A 13,360-nucleotide genomic window follows, 5' to 3' on the forward strand; every position below is an offset into this window, starting at 1 on the left:
GTTGAGGAAGACTTCCCTGCACAGCTTCTCTCTCAATTCTCGTTTTCCTGTATTGAGCGCAAAAGTCAGGAATCAGCTCAGGGTAGGGTTATACCATGTGTGTGCAGTGGTTAGACAAGGAACTGGACTGGTATGGAGCAAAACTATCTTATGTGTGCCTGATGACTGTACGTTTGAGAAGGATCAGAAAAGAGCATTGGGGCTGCGGTATAGCGCTTGCATAGGCTTTCTTTGGGCTGTTTTGCTGTAAGAGTTAACAGTGAGAGATTGTTAGTCACATGTCAGTGGGTGGGTTTATGCAAATTAGGCATGCACAGGGAAACCAGCAAGAGGAAGGAGGGTGAAAGACTTCTCTGTCTTTGAACAGAATTGTGTGTTAAGGGCTCTTGCTTTGAATTCTTCCAGTGGAGTCATTTCGGGGAAGTGATCATTACTTTGAGTTACCTAGTTATCAAAGCCTCGTGAATGGTGTTTGGTGCGTGTCTGGGTGCTCCTCGTGCTGAAGTAGAAAGAAGTGGGGGAAGAGCGGCTGCCTAACATCCGAGACTAACAGCATCGCTTCTCGGCCTTTGGCTAAGATCAAGCGTAGTGTCTGTTCTTATCAGCTTAATATCTGATAAGTCCTTCGTTTAAGGACTGTTTATTAAATTGATTTTTGAAACAAGGGGATGGAAAAGGAGCTTGCTCTGACCACCCCATGCATTGACCTGGTATTGCACTATTTCCAGGACCAGTGCCTCTCCTTTTGGGGAGAATTGTGTGGTTAAAAAAGCAGATTCACTCTAAAAATGCTGATTTGAGAAGATTTTTTTTTAAAATGGTTGGAAAATCAGGTTTCTTTAGCACTTAAGTTTTTCATAACAATGTATTGTTAAAATTCCTTGGGAGTGTTTTCTGAGTCTACAGCTGTGAGTTTCTTTGTCTTGCTGGAAAATTGTTTTAAAAGCTGAGATTCTTCTGTTTGCTGTGAGTTTTTTCAACAACATGAGGGATGAATGCTTTCCAGACTGAGGGTCTGTTTGGGAGATGGTTGGTTGGGGGGGGTTGTGTGTGTGTGTGGGGGGGACACAGATTGGTAATATTTGAGGTCACATGTATATCAATAACTGGATGAGTTACACAGACTTCTCCCCACCCAGCCTACGTTCCATGTATCTTGACTGGGCCTGTCGCCCACCAGCCCAGAGCAGAAGCCTGAAGCCCGAGCCCCACCGCACGTGGGGAGGTGGGGAACTCCCACTGGTTGCCTGTTCCTACAGTGTTTGTGACTCGGGAAGGGGGTAGGGACCAGCCCCTGCAGGCAGTCGGGGGGAAGAGCCGCTGCTTTGCTGCCCCCGACTCCCCCTCAATTACAGCCCGGGAGGCTGTGGCCACAATAAAAGCCCCTGGTGGCCACATTTGAGAAATGCTGGAGCCTCACAGTAAACAAATCCCAGCAGGTTTGTCACTCCCTGTCCCCCACCCTGGGGATTTCCTGCCCTCTCCCACCCAGACCAACCTCCCTGGAAGTTCCCACCCCCTGTGTATTTACTGCCCTTTCTCCCAGCCATGGGAACCCGCCAGCAACTCCCTGCTAATCCCTCCCTCACCTGGCTCCACTGCAGCCATTTCCCTTCCCCGGCCCCTGGGAGGACGGAATGAGCTGGAGCAAAACATGGATGTTGTGCTGCAGCCTGTTAGGGCAAAAAGGGCAACTGGGAACATGTCAGAACAGGAAATAATTTCCCAGCACAATTCCCCCCAGGCTCTTTCCCTGCACACAGATATTCCAGCTTGTCCTGCATGGGACAGAAACATTCAAATCTAGGGCTGTCAATTAATCGCAGATAACTTACACAATTAACTTTAAAAAAATCATGATTAATCTCAGTTTTAATCACACCGTTAATAGAATACCAATTGAAATTTATTATATTTTGTTTTTCTACATATTCAAATATATTGATTTCAATTACAACATAGAATACGAAGTGTACAGTGCTCACTATATATAGTTTTACTACAAATATTTACACTGTAAAATATAAAGTACTGTAGTGCAATCTCTTTATTATTGAAGTGCAACTTGCATATGTAGATTTTGTTGTTGTTGTTGCAGAAGTGCACTCAAAAAGAAAACAATGTAAAACTGTAGAGTCCAGTCAGTCCTACTTCTTGTTCAGCCAATCGCTAAGACAAACAAGTTTGTTTACATTTACTGGAGATAATGCTGCCCGTGTCTTATATACGTCACCTAAAAGTGAGAACAGGCTCTCTCATGGCACTTTTGTAGCCAGCGTTGCAAGGTATTAACGTGCCAGATATGCTAACATCCATATGCCTTCATACTTCAACCACCATTCCAGAGGACATGCTTCCATGCTGAAAACGCTTGTTAAAAAAATAATGCATTAATTTGTGACTGAAGACATTGATGAAGAACTGTATGTCTCCTGCTCCATGGTTTTATCTGCATTCTGCCATCTATTTCGTTTTATGGCAGTCTTGGGTGATGACCCAGCACATGTTGTTCACTTTAAGAACACTTTCACTGCAAATTTGACAAAATGCAAAGAAAGTATAACGTGAGATTTCTAGAGATAGCTACAGCGCTCAACCCAAGGTTTAAGAATCTGAAGCGCCTTCCAAAATCCAAGAGGGACAAGGTGTGAAACATGTTGTCAGAAGTCCTCAAAGAGCAACACTCTGATGCAGACACTACAGAACCTGAACCACTAGACAGGAAAATCAATCTTCAGTGGGTGGCATCTGACTCAGATGAGGAATATGAATGTACTTTGGATCGTTATTGAGCAGTACCTGTCATCAGCATGGAAGCATGTCCCTGGCCTCTGATTGCTAGAAGCTGGGAGGGGAGAACAGGGGCTGGAGCTCTCCATGGCCGCCTGGTCTGGTCACTCCCTCTGAAGCCCATAGCCAGGGCCAGCCTTAGGGGTGGGTGCCACCAGGGAATTACCCAGGGGTACCATGGTCAAGGGTGGTGCTGTACGGTAGCAGAGAGGTGTGTGCTGCTGGTGTAAAGTCAGAAACTGCTCCCGGCTGGCAGGGGAGTGCTGCTTGGGGTGGTGCCCAGATTTCTCCCTGCTCCCTCCCGGCATAGGAACATGGGGGGAGGGAGGGGAAGAGAAGGGGGAGAGAGCGGTGATGAGCGGATACTGCTCCCCCCAATGTTCCTCCGTGCCCCCCTAGGGGGCTGTGAGTGGTGAGCAAGGAGCGACATCAGGGCTCCCTGCCTCCAGGTCACCTTCCCCCCCTGGGCTGCATAAGGGGAGGACAGAGAGCAGCAGCCCAGGGGGGGAAGGTGACCTGGAGGCAGGGAGCCCTGATGTCGCTCCTTGCTCCCCCGCTCCTTGCGCCCCCTAGCGATGTGCGGAGGAGCAGTGTTCAGGGGCGGTGGGGGGAGCGAGCAGCAATGCCAGCTACTCCGTGCATCCAGGTCAGTTTCCCCAAGTGGGCACAGAGGGGGTGCAGGGGTTAGGGGGAAAAGGGGGCACAGTGCAGGGATTACGGGTGCGGGAGGAGGCAGGAGTTAGGGGCACTGGAGGGGGGCACAGGGTTAAGGGTGCAGAGCTTGGGGGCACCAGAGCGGGTTCAGGGGTTTGGTGCCAGAGGGGGGCACAGGGATTAGGGGGACAGGAGGAGGCACAAGGGTTAGGGGTGCAGAGGTTAGGGGGCAGGGTGATGGGTGCAGTAGGGGGGTGCAGGGTTGGGGTGTAGGGGTGCCAGAGGTCACAGGTTTAGGGTTCAGGGGGAGCACAGGGTTAGGGTTGTTGGGGGCACAGGGTTAGGGGTGAGGGACGTAGGGGTGCTGGAGGGGGTGCAGGGTTAGGGGAGCCAGAGGTTGGGGATGTAGGGGTTAGGGGTGCTGGAGGGAGCGCAGGGGTTGGAGGACAGGAGGGGGCACAGGGGTTAGGGGTGCAAAGGTTAGGCGGTAGGGTGAGGGGTGCAGGAGGGAGGTGCAGGGTTGGGTGTAGGGGTGCCAGAGGTCACAGGTTTAGGGTTTGTGGGGGCACAGGGTTAGGGGTGTAGGGGGCACAGGGTTAGGGGTGAGGGACGTAGGGGTGCTGGAGGAGGTGCAGGGTTAGGGGTGCCAGAGGTTGGGGATGTAGGGGTTAGGGGTGCTGGAGGGAGTGCTGGAGGGAGCGCAGGGTTAGGGGTGCAGAGGTTAGGGGTGCAGAAGGGGGCACAGGGTTAGGGGTGTGGGGGAGGACGCAGGGTGAACAGTGCAGGGTTAGAAGCACAGGAAGGGGCACGGGGCTCTCCTGTGGCCCAACCCCACAGGAGACTGACCCCATGTTTAAAGAACAAACCTCTATACTAAGGGCTGCAATATCCACTGGGGTGAGACAAACTGCACCAGCTCCTTGCTGCCCAGCCTGTGAGAGCTCTGACTGTGCGTCTATAAAGGGAACAGCGAATGGAAGTGAAGTGGCTCCGGTTCGCGCTCTGTTAGAGTCCCACCGGGAACAGGGAGCAGAAGTTAAGTTGCCTCCTGTTCTATAACTGATGGGTGGGGGGGCAGCAGGGATTAGGGGCATGGAGAACGGGGGGGCCTGACAGGCGTTGGGCTGCGGGGTTCCCTGCTGCAGCTCCGCAGACTGGAGCCTGCTCCTCCTGTGCAGGGCCAGCTCCAGCTTTTCTGCCGCCCCAAGCAGGAGGGGGGAAGGACAAGCTGTGGCTCTTGGCGGCAGCTCAACCACACTGCTGCTTCCGCGGCAGTTCGGCGGCGAGTCCTCCCCCCCTTCCTCTTTGGCAGCAATTTGGCAGCAGCTCAAAGACTAAGACAGGGAATGAGGGACCCGCCGCCGAATTTCCGCCCAAGACCCAGCCGTGCTGCCCTGATACCGGACGGGCCGCCCCTTTGAATTGGCCGCTCCAAGCACCTGCTTGCTACCCTGGTGCCTGGAGCCAGCCCTGCTCCCGTGACAAGCAGGGGCTGGTGCAGAGCGTGGCAGGGCAGGGAGATGACATCTCCCCTAATGGCGGGGCCTTTTCACAGCAAGGGCAGCACCTCCCCGCAGGAGCACAGACCCCACCTGCTCCTCCTGCTTTCTCCTGACACCAGCACCACCCTTCCCAGCACCGCCTCATGGCAGCATCTGCTGCCGGACTCGCACCAGAAACGGGAAGTCTGGGCCGGGCCTGGCAGCAGCTGTCAGGAAATGGAAGCAGGAGACACGACCACTCCCATGGTGCTGTGAGGCCCGTCCTTGCTGGTGGGAGATGGAGGCAGTGGACACTACCACTCCCATGGTGCTGCAGGGTTTTCAGGTGGGCTGCCCCCCCCCCGCCAGGGTTGGGCTCCAGGGGAGGTTTGGCAGCTTAAGAGACTGGGCGGGGGGGATTGCTTGGAGGAGGTTTGAGGACCAACAGCGAAGGGGAAGTTGGACACCGCCCAGAATATCAGGGAGACAAGGCAGGTGAGGTGATACCAGTTACTAGACCAGCTTTGGAGCCACACAGGGTCTTCTTCCGGCAGGGGAAAGGTGCTCAGAGCATCACAGTTCAATAGAAGGTGGAACACTCTGCCCCGAACACCAGACATTCCCCTACTTCCTGGAACAGGGGGGCCTGTCCCCATTGTCCTGTAAACAGCCCCACCATGTAACCCAGAGGTGGCTGCATCTTAGCACCAAGACACCAGTGGTCACTGCTCCAGAGGAGATGGTACATACAGGCCACTGCCCTACGTGGCCCCACAAGTTACTGCCCCAAGAGGTGAGGTACACTCAGGCTACTACTCAAACTGGGCACCTGGGGTCACTGCAGCAATGGTTGGGGGGGATACATGCAGGGCACTGCTGCACGTGGCCACCAGGGGGCACTGCTGCAATGGTGGTGGTGTGGGGGGATGATAAACAGGCCACTGCCTGAAATGGCCACTACCACAATGGTGTGGGGAGAGGGGGAGGGAGATACCAATAGGGCACTGCCACACCAAGGCACCACAGGGAGGTCACTGCTCCAATTAGTAGAGATACACATCGAATAGTGCCCCAGCTGGGTGCCCTACCCCAGAGAGAGAGGGGGCTGGGGAGAGAAGAGGAAATCAAAGGCCACTGCCTCACTTAGCCACCAGGGGTCACTACCTAAATAGGGGAGACACACACACAGGGCACTGCCCCCACCTGACCAGCAGGGGTCACTGCCCCAATTGGGGGATATACAGAGGGTATTGCCCCACGGAGATGCCAGGGATCAGTGCCTGCCATACCTGGCTCAGGGGTAGAGGGGATAGGGTGACCAGATGTCCCGATTTTATAGGGACAGTCCCAATATTCGGGGCTTTTTCTTATGTAGGTGCCTATTACCCTCCACCCCGTCCCGATTCTTCACACTTTCTGTCTGGTCACCCTGGGGGGGGGAGGGAGGGGGCTACACACAGGGCACTGCCCTACTTGGCCACCAGTGCACATCCCTAGTGGGGGAGTGACACACACCAGGAGCAGGGCTCACTGCCACAGAGGGGTTGGAAGATACCCAGGGCACTGCCTGACACGGCCACCCAGGCACCCTGCCACCTTGGGGGAGGTGAAGAACACACCTCAGGCACTGACTCCTCTGGCTACCAGTGCTCACTGGCCCAATGCAGGGGTTGGGGGGATTAAATACACACAGGGGACTGCCCCACCTGGGCAACACGAGTCACCGAGATGAGAGTGGGATACGCAGAGGGCACTGCCCCAATGGCTGATGTACATACAGGGCCCTGCCTCACCTACCCACCAGCGCTCACAGGCGCAATGGCAGTGGTGGGGTCACATAGGCAACTGCCTTCAGTGGCCACCAGGGGTCGCTGCAGCAATGCTAGGGGGGGATACATGCCAGGCATTGCTGCCCCTCGCCACCAGGAGTCACTGCTCCTACAAGAAGGCACCTACAGGACACTCCCGTGCCTGGCCAGCAGGGGTCACTATCACTGGGGAGGGGCTATGGGGAAGCAGAGAAAGAGCAACTAACTGCAGTGGGGAAAATCGTCATCTACAGGGGAGAAAGAACGGACTCCACTAGGACATCGCACCAACTCCGGCCAGGCTGGATACCAGCAATTCGGGGCGGGAGCAGCTCCAGATAGAGGCTGGGCAGAGACAGGTGACCTCGGTCTCTGTGCTGAGCAGGCAGCGAGGAGGGACAGGGAACCCCCCGGCCAGGGTCTTGCTGCCCAAGGAGAGGGAGATCTGTGGCAGGCTTTGGAGTAGCTGGTTCAGCAGCTGTGAGCCGCACGCTTGTCCCTGCCTGAGCTCTCCAGGAGCACATAACACACAGGTGTGCACTGCATGTAGGCACCAGTGTAACGACAGGGCCAGACTCTGCTGAGTGCTGCCTGCGAGAGACAGGGGCAGAGTCAGACGGGCAGATGCGGGCAGGAGATGACAGGGCCAGCAGCCATGAGCTGAACCCATCACAAGTCCAGCCTGTGATGTCACCATCCATCCCTGCAGCTCTCCATCTGTCCTGCTGTCCGTCCAACCCTCAACCTCCCATCCATCCCCAATGTATGCCACACACCCCCCTTCACCCATCTGCCTCACACACTCATCTATTTCCTCATGCATCCTGCTGTCCCTCTGATTGGCCCTGCAGTGCCCAGCACAAGGAGGCATAGTGGACCCTGAGCGAGGCTTTTGGGTGATGCAGTAATGGAGCTAGCGGGTGATAAGGGGGTTTTTGGGCATCTCTAATCCCAGCTCCACTTCTCCTGTGCCCAAAGCCATGACTGCGAGCCCACCCCTCTGTCTCAGCCCCCACAGCCCCAAAGCCATGACTGGCCACTCACGCTGTGACCCAGTGACAGCAATGAGGTCTCCCTGAAGATAGGGGGTGGGAGGAGCAACCCCCTTATCCTGGCAGGCAGGACACATCCTTCCCAGTATGGCAGAGACCTTGCCCGTGGGCAGATAGACCCAGCTGAGCCCATAGGAGACTGGGGGAGGAGGAGCAGAGGAAGAGGATGAAGGCAACTGAACATGACAGGTGTCCATGAAAGGAGAGAGAGAGAGTTTGAGTGTAAGTTGACCAACACAGAGAGAGAAACCTCGGAGGAAGAAAGAAACTCAGAACAGGGAGTCACCCTCATGGATCCAACTTTCTGCTAGGGAGCACACACCACAACTGGCCAGAGAGATGATCAGCCCCCGCAAATGGCAGCATCATCTCCCTTGAAGCCACAGCTAGTCCAGAAACCCACACCCAGGTAACGGGACGTCCCTGCCTGGAGCCAGGGGGGCTGTGACCAGAGCCCTCCCCAAACCAGATACTTCTCTCACCGACAGAGACAGCTACTCTCATCCCAGCTGGGCAGGTCTTGCCTGGCATCAACAGGATTCACCCTGTCACTGCTCTCGCTCACTTTCCATCTCACCTCGGGGCTGGACTCCGTCCCCGTGACTCCTTGGTATGAAACACAACACAAGAGGAAAAGAAAAAGCAATGGTGTCGAGGCTCCTCTTCTCGCTACTCCCGCACCCCAGGGCTCCGGCTTCAACCCTCCTCCCATTCTGCCATCACAGCTACAATCAGAAATCTGAGCCCGGGGCTCACACCTGGTTGTCTCCCCAATCCTTGGCGCTGTCCAGCATGTATCCCTCCACAGAAGTCACCTGGCCTCGTCTTAGACTCCATCTTCCTATTGCTCTTCTCCTTCCCAGAGCTCCTGCTTTGCTCCTCAGACCTGTCTGTCCTCAGCTCTGCAGGCAGAGGGGAAGGGGCATGATGGGAACACACACGCCCCATTCCAGACACCACAGCATCCACAGGGCTACCAAACCTCGTCATCTTTGGCCAAAACCCCACCCCACCCCGAGGGAGCAAAAAGCCTTTGTGAGCTCAGCACCCACAAGCCAGGAAAAGATTAACACCCACACCCAGCCCAGCCAGAGTGGGAGCTTCCCCCACTTCCCGGCCACAGGTCCACGGGGCTCATGGATGGAAGAGTTTGGTGGGCTGTGGGGGCCCCTGAAGAACTAGCTCAGCGTGTGAATGAGTGACTGGGATGTATGTGGGGGCCGGAGTGTGGGTTGGGGTGTCCAGGAGGACCCCAGGGAAGGGACTAGGGGGATTAGGGATAGAGGAAGGTGGGGATACCAAGGTGCATTGTGGGAATGTGGGATTTAGAGAGCCCAGAGTGGATGGGTGGGGGCGGGTTGGAGGACCCCACAGTGGCTGAAAAGGGGAACCCGGCAGGTTGGGGGGCAGCAGAGATTGGAGATGAGGAACCTCACACCCTGGGGATGGACTGGGGGAGTGGGGGGGATGGGAAATTGGGGCCCAGCCATGGGGAAATGGGCTGGAATCAATTAGGGGCGGGGCGATGAGGGGGAGGAGGAGGTCGGGGGTGGGGCGATGAGGACGGGGGGTGCGAAGGGAAAGGCCGGGCAGAGCAGACAGGGTTGGGGAGGGGACGCCAGGGGCGGGGCTGGAGGGAGGGTCACAGCGGGGGGGGGACACTGCGGGGGCAGGTTGGGGGAGGGCTGAAGGCTTGTGGGGCTGACAGGCTGGGGGGTGGGTGAAGCCCTTTCACTCCACGCTGCCTCTGCCCTGTGCCCCCCCCGGCCCGGCTCCCACGCGGCATTCGAATCCCAACGGCCGCAGCGCGCGCCCGGGGGGGGGGCAGCGAAGCCTCTGGGCGAGGGAACCGGGGCCTCCCCCCACGTACTGAGTCCCGGTCCCGCGCTCTCTCCACCAATCAGAGAGCGGGGAGGGACGCGGCGAAGTGACGAGTTACGGCCCCTCCTCCAATAGAGGCCGCGTGTGAGAGAGAGAGAGAGAGAGAGAGAGAGAGAGAGAGAACTACGCTTCCCAGTGTGCACCGGGAGGGGGCGTTGTCTGAGCAAATTTTCCGTCACTTCTGCTCTGGGTCGAGCCAGGAACTACAACTCCCAGCCTGCCCCGGGGCTCCTCCGTCCTCTCCAGCCCAGGTGACCGCGGGTCCCTGGGTCAACCTGACACCTCCCCCCCAACGCAACTCCTCATCCCCGCCCCGCCCCCCAGAGAGCCCCGGCCCCACCTGCTTCTCCCTTGGCCTCGTCTTTCCCCACTCGGGGGCGGGGCTGGGAGCCAGGACTCCTGGGTTCTCCCCCCAGCTCTGGGAGGGGAGTGGGGGAGGGGTTTGGGTTCCTGCTGCCCTCGCGGCGACCAGCAGACACTCCAACCAGGCGCTGGGTGTGCTGGTGCCTGCAGCCCCCCCCAGTTCCAGCCCCTCTGCCCAGGCAGCTCCCCCAGCCTGACACACACACCCAGCCCCTGCACCCGCCCCACCCCAGGGCTCCTCAGCCCAGAGGGGAGCCCCCCGGCTGAGTGGGGCAGCAGAACCCCCCGAAATTACCTTGGGACCAGCATGATCTGCCCCCGCCCTGCATGTATTCGGAGTGAGTCAGTTTCCCTGTCCCAACATGTGTCCTGCCCTGTGTCCCTTCTCCTCCCCAGTTCCCTCCAAACCACCCCATTTCCACTGCACCCTGGGCTGGGTCTCTGCCAACCCCCCTTCTCCCCTCCTGCCGCCAATATCTCCCTGCCCCAGGCTGTCTATGGGGCTGGGTCTCTCTCTGAAACCCCGCCCCCAGCGCGGGGCTCACAGACAATCCCCGCGCGGTGGCTGTGACGTGCGGTGACGTAATCAGTCCCCACAGGTAACTCATTCACTGGAGACCAAAACGACAGAAGGTGTCACGTGTCCATGGGCGGGGCTATGCAGATGAGCAGTGTCTGGCGGCAGGACGGAGAGCAGCGAGAGGAACCGAAGGAGCCCGGCGGAGAGAATTCTCTGCGTGTGGACAGAATCCGGTGTGGGGAGTTCGTGCTGTGGGTGCCTGAACCGGAGTCACTTCGGGGCAGTGATTGCCACTGAGCTACATATTGACCAAAGGCGTGTGAATGGGGTGTGGTGCCTGGCGGGGAGCAGCTCCTGGTGAAAAGAAAGCAGCAGATCCTGTCCTAGCAGTGCTTTGTGGGGATGTGGGGGTTTCTTTGCAACCATGAGTGGGATTGTTGTGGGTGCAACTAGACCCCTGCCCTCCTTCTCTGGTGGGGTGGGGCTTCTACTGTCTGCCTTGGGGAGGGGGAGGTCCATGATGTCACAGCCCATGGTGGAGGGGAGGTTGAATCATGTTTCTGAAGTGGGAAAGCAACTTCCCCCGCTCCCACTCACTCTCCACTAGGGGGCTGTGCTTGGATTTCTAGGGAGGGAAGCACAAGATAAAACAGTCTCCCCTATGGAACCCAGGAGTCCTAGCTCCCAGTCCCCCTGCTCTAGACCCCCTCCACTCCCAGGACCAGGGGTAGAACCCAGGGGTCCTGGTGCCCAGCCCCCTTCTGCTCTGACCACTAGACCCCACTCCCCTCCCAGGGTGGTGCAGGGGTCACTGGGTCGGTGTCTCAGCTCTGCTAAGGGCCTTGACTGATTTTCCCAAGTGCTTCCTTCTGAATCCAGCACATCTGCCCCCCGCCCCGCCCGGTCACTGCTCACCCCCGTGTGGGGGCACCAGCACTGTGCCGGGTCGTGATGGGAAATTGTCCAAGCTGGCCCAGGAGAGACGTGTGTGTCCCTGCTGCCCCTTGCTGGTGGGGCTGAGCCACACTCTGTGTGTGTGTGTGTGTGTGTGTGTGTGTGTGTGTGTGTGTGTGTGTGTGTGTGTGTGTGTGTGTGTGTGTGTGTGTGTGTGTGTGTGTGTGTGTGGCTTTGCATAATTTTGTATCCTGCAGCAAGTGACACACACACATTGATGCAGAAAGGGACTCACACAATCCCAAGAACACTCACACACAACACACCCAGAGGGGCATGCTAGCCCAACCCCGAAAGAGAGAAACAATCACACCCCGAGCCACACTCACAATCACACACACACACCAGAATATTCGCAATTGTGCTCAGAGACACAACCGCACACAGTTCACTCCCACTGCTCCCAACACAAGGACCTCCTGCCCCACACAGCGTGTGCCGAGGTCTGTGGAACTCACTGCCACTGGACAGCTACCCATGAGAATGGACCTTTCCAGGAGACCAATAGACATGGCCATGGCGACAGAGGGGGCTGGGCTCCCAGGGTCTGACCCGGGCTGAGACTGGTTCTTACTTAGAGGGGTCTATCCAGCAGGGGGCAGCGTGACCCACACACAAACCCACCAGAAGCCCCTTTCTTAGCGGGTCTCCCAGGCCATCCCCCACCCTGCCCTGGTTGGGTAACAAAGGGGCAGTACGGACTCTGGGCTGTGTCACAACCCGGCCCCAGCCCCTCGCTCCCACACGCTGGTGAGTTGGGTTACTGCCGAGGGATTGCACGAGAGAGAGTCAGAGCCAGGGAGAGAACCCAGGAGTCCTGGCTCTTCCCCTGACACACACCCTAACCACTGGCTCCCACTCCCCTCCCAGGGCTGGAGATAGAACCCAGGAATTCTGACCACCAGCCCCCCTCCCCCGTTCTGACCACTAGACCCCACACTCCCCTTTTAGTTTTTAGGCTCGCAGCCTCTTCTATCCACCCACCCCACCTGTCCATCCCTTTGCTGCATGTTTCTGGGGTGTCACCCCTGCTCTGCATTCCCCCAGAGCAGCCCAAGGCTTTTCCTCCCCACAACCACACATCCTCTCCCCCTCGTGCTGGATCGTCTGCTTGGCCCCCTGCCCCCTCTCGGGGTGCACTGTGCGGTGTGGCTGGGGATTGTGCAATGGCCCAGCACCAGGCAACACAGAACGGACACCACACGCCCTGCCCCACCTCACCTGAGCTGCTCTCCAGGTGCATCGCAGCCCAGTGCCCCGCACCTTGGCACTCCTGCCCCACAGGGAGTGAACTGCAGCCCCCGCCACACTCCGCAGAGGGGAGAAGGGTCAGGCCAGCCAGCCCTTGTAACATGGGGAAATCACCACCGGGGTCGATGGTATGGGGGCTGTGACATACAGAGAAACAGTTGTTGCGCCGAAAGAGGGCAGCAGAGCACACACACACACACACACAATTGCAAACATACACAAACACATGCATGAATGCAGGCACACACACTTGCTAATATACACAAACACCCACACAAATCCAGCCAACATCAACACAACTGCTAACAGATGCAAACACATCACAAATCCAGCCACATGAACACACACACTTGCACAGACACAAACAAAACCCCCACAGCTGTAATAACACCCCCCCCACCCAATGCCTCACAGAAAACCACACAAACACATGCAGAAATCCATCCATACACTCACACACACACACTCCATCCCTATTCTGTGCACACACCTTGAGTCACTGCGACAATGAATACGTCAATTGGATGGGGGGCCCAGCACCATGGCTATTCCCTTCCCCCCAGGGCTCACAGGGGGTGGTTTGGGGGGGCACAGGGGGCATGATCC

At 57.4% G+C, this 13,360-nt stretch overlaps 1 non-coding gene across 1 annotated transcript; it reads left to right on the forward strand.

The window, feature by feature from the left end:
- Positions 1 to 554: 554 nt before the first annotated feature.
- Positions 555 to 744, forward strand: LOC123361337. The gene has a single exon (XR_006576149.1). It is a non-coding gene; the product is annotated as a U2 spliceosomal RNA (small nuclear RNA).
- The last annotated feature ends 12,616 nt before the right edge of the window (positions 745 to 13,360 follow it).

The sequence above is a fragment of the Mauremys mutica genome, unplaced genomic scaffold (genome assembly GCF_020497125.1).
Source record: "Mauremys mutica isolate MM-2020 ecotype Southern unplaced genomic scaffold, ASM2049712v1 Super-Scaffold_100469, whole genome shotgun sequence".
Lineage (NCBI taxonomy): Eukaryota > Metazoa > Chordata > Testudines > Geoemydidae > Mauremys > Mauremys mutica.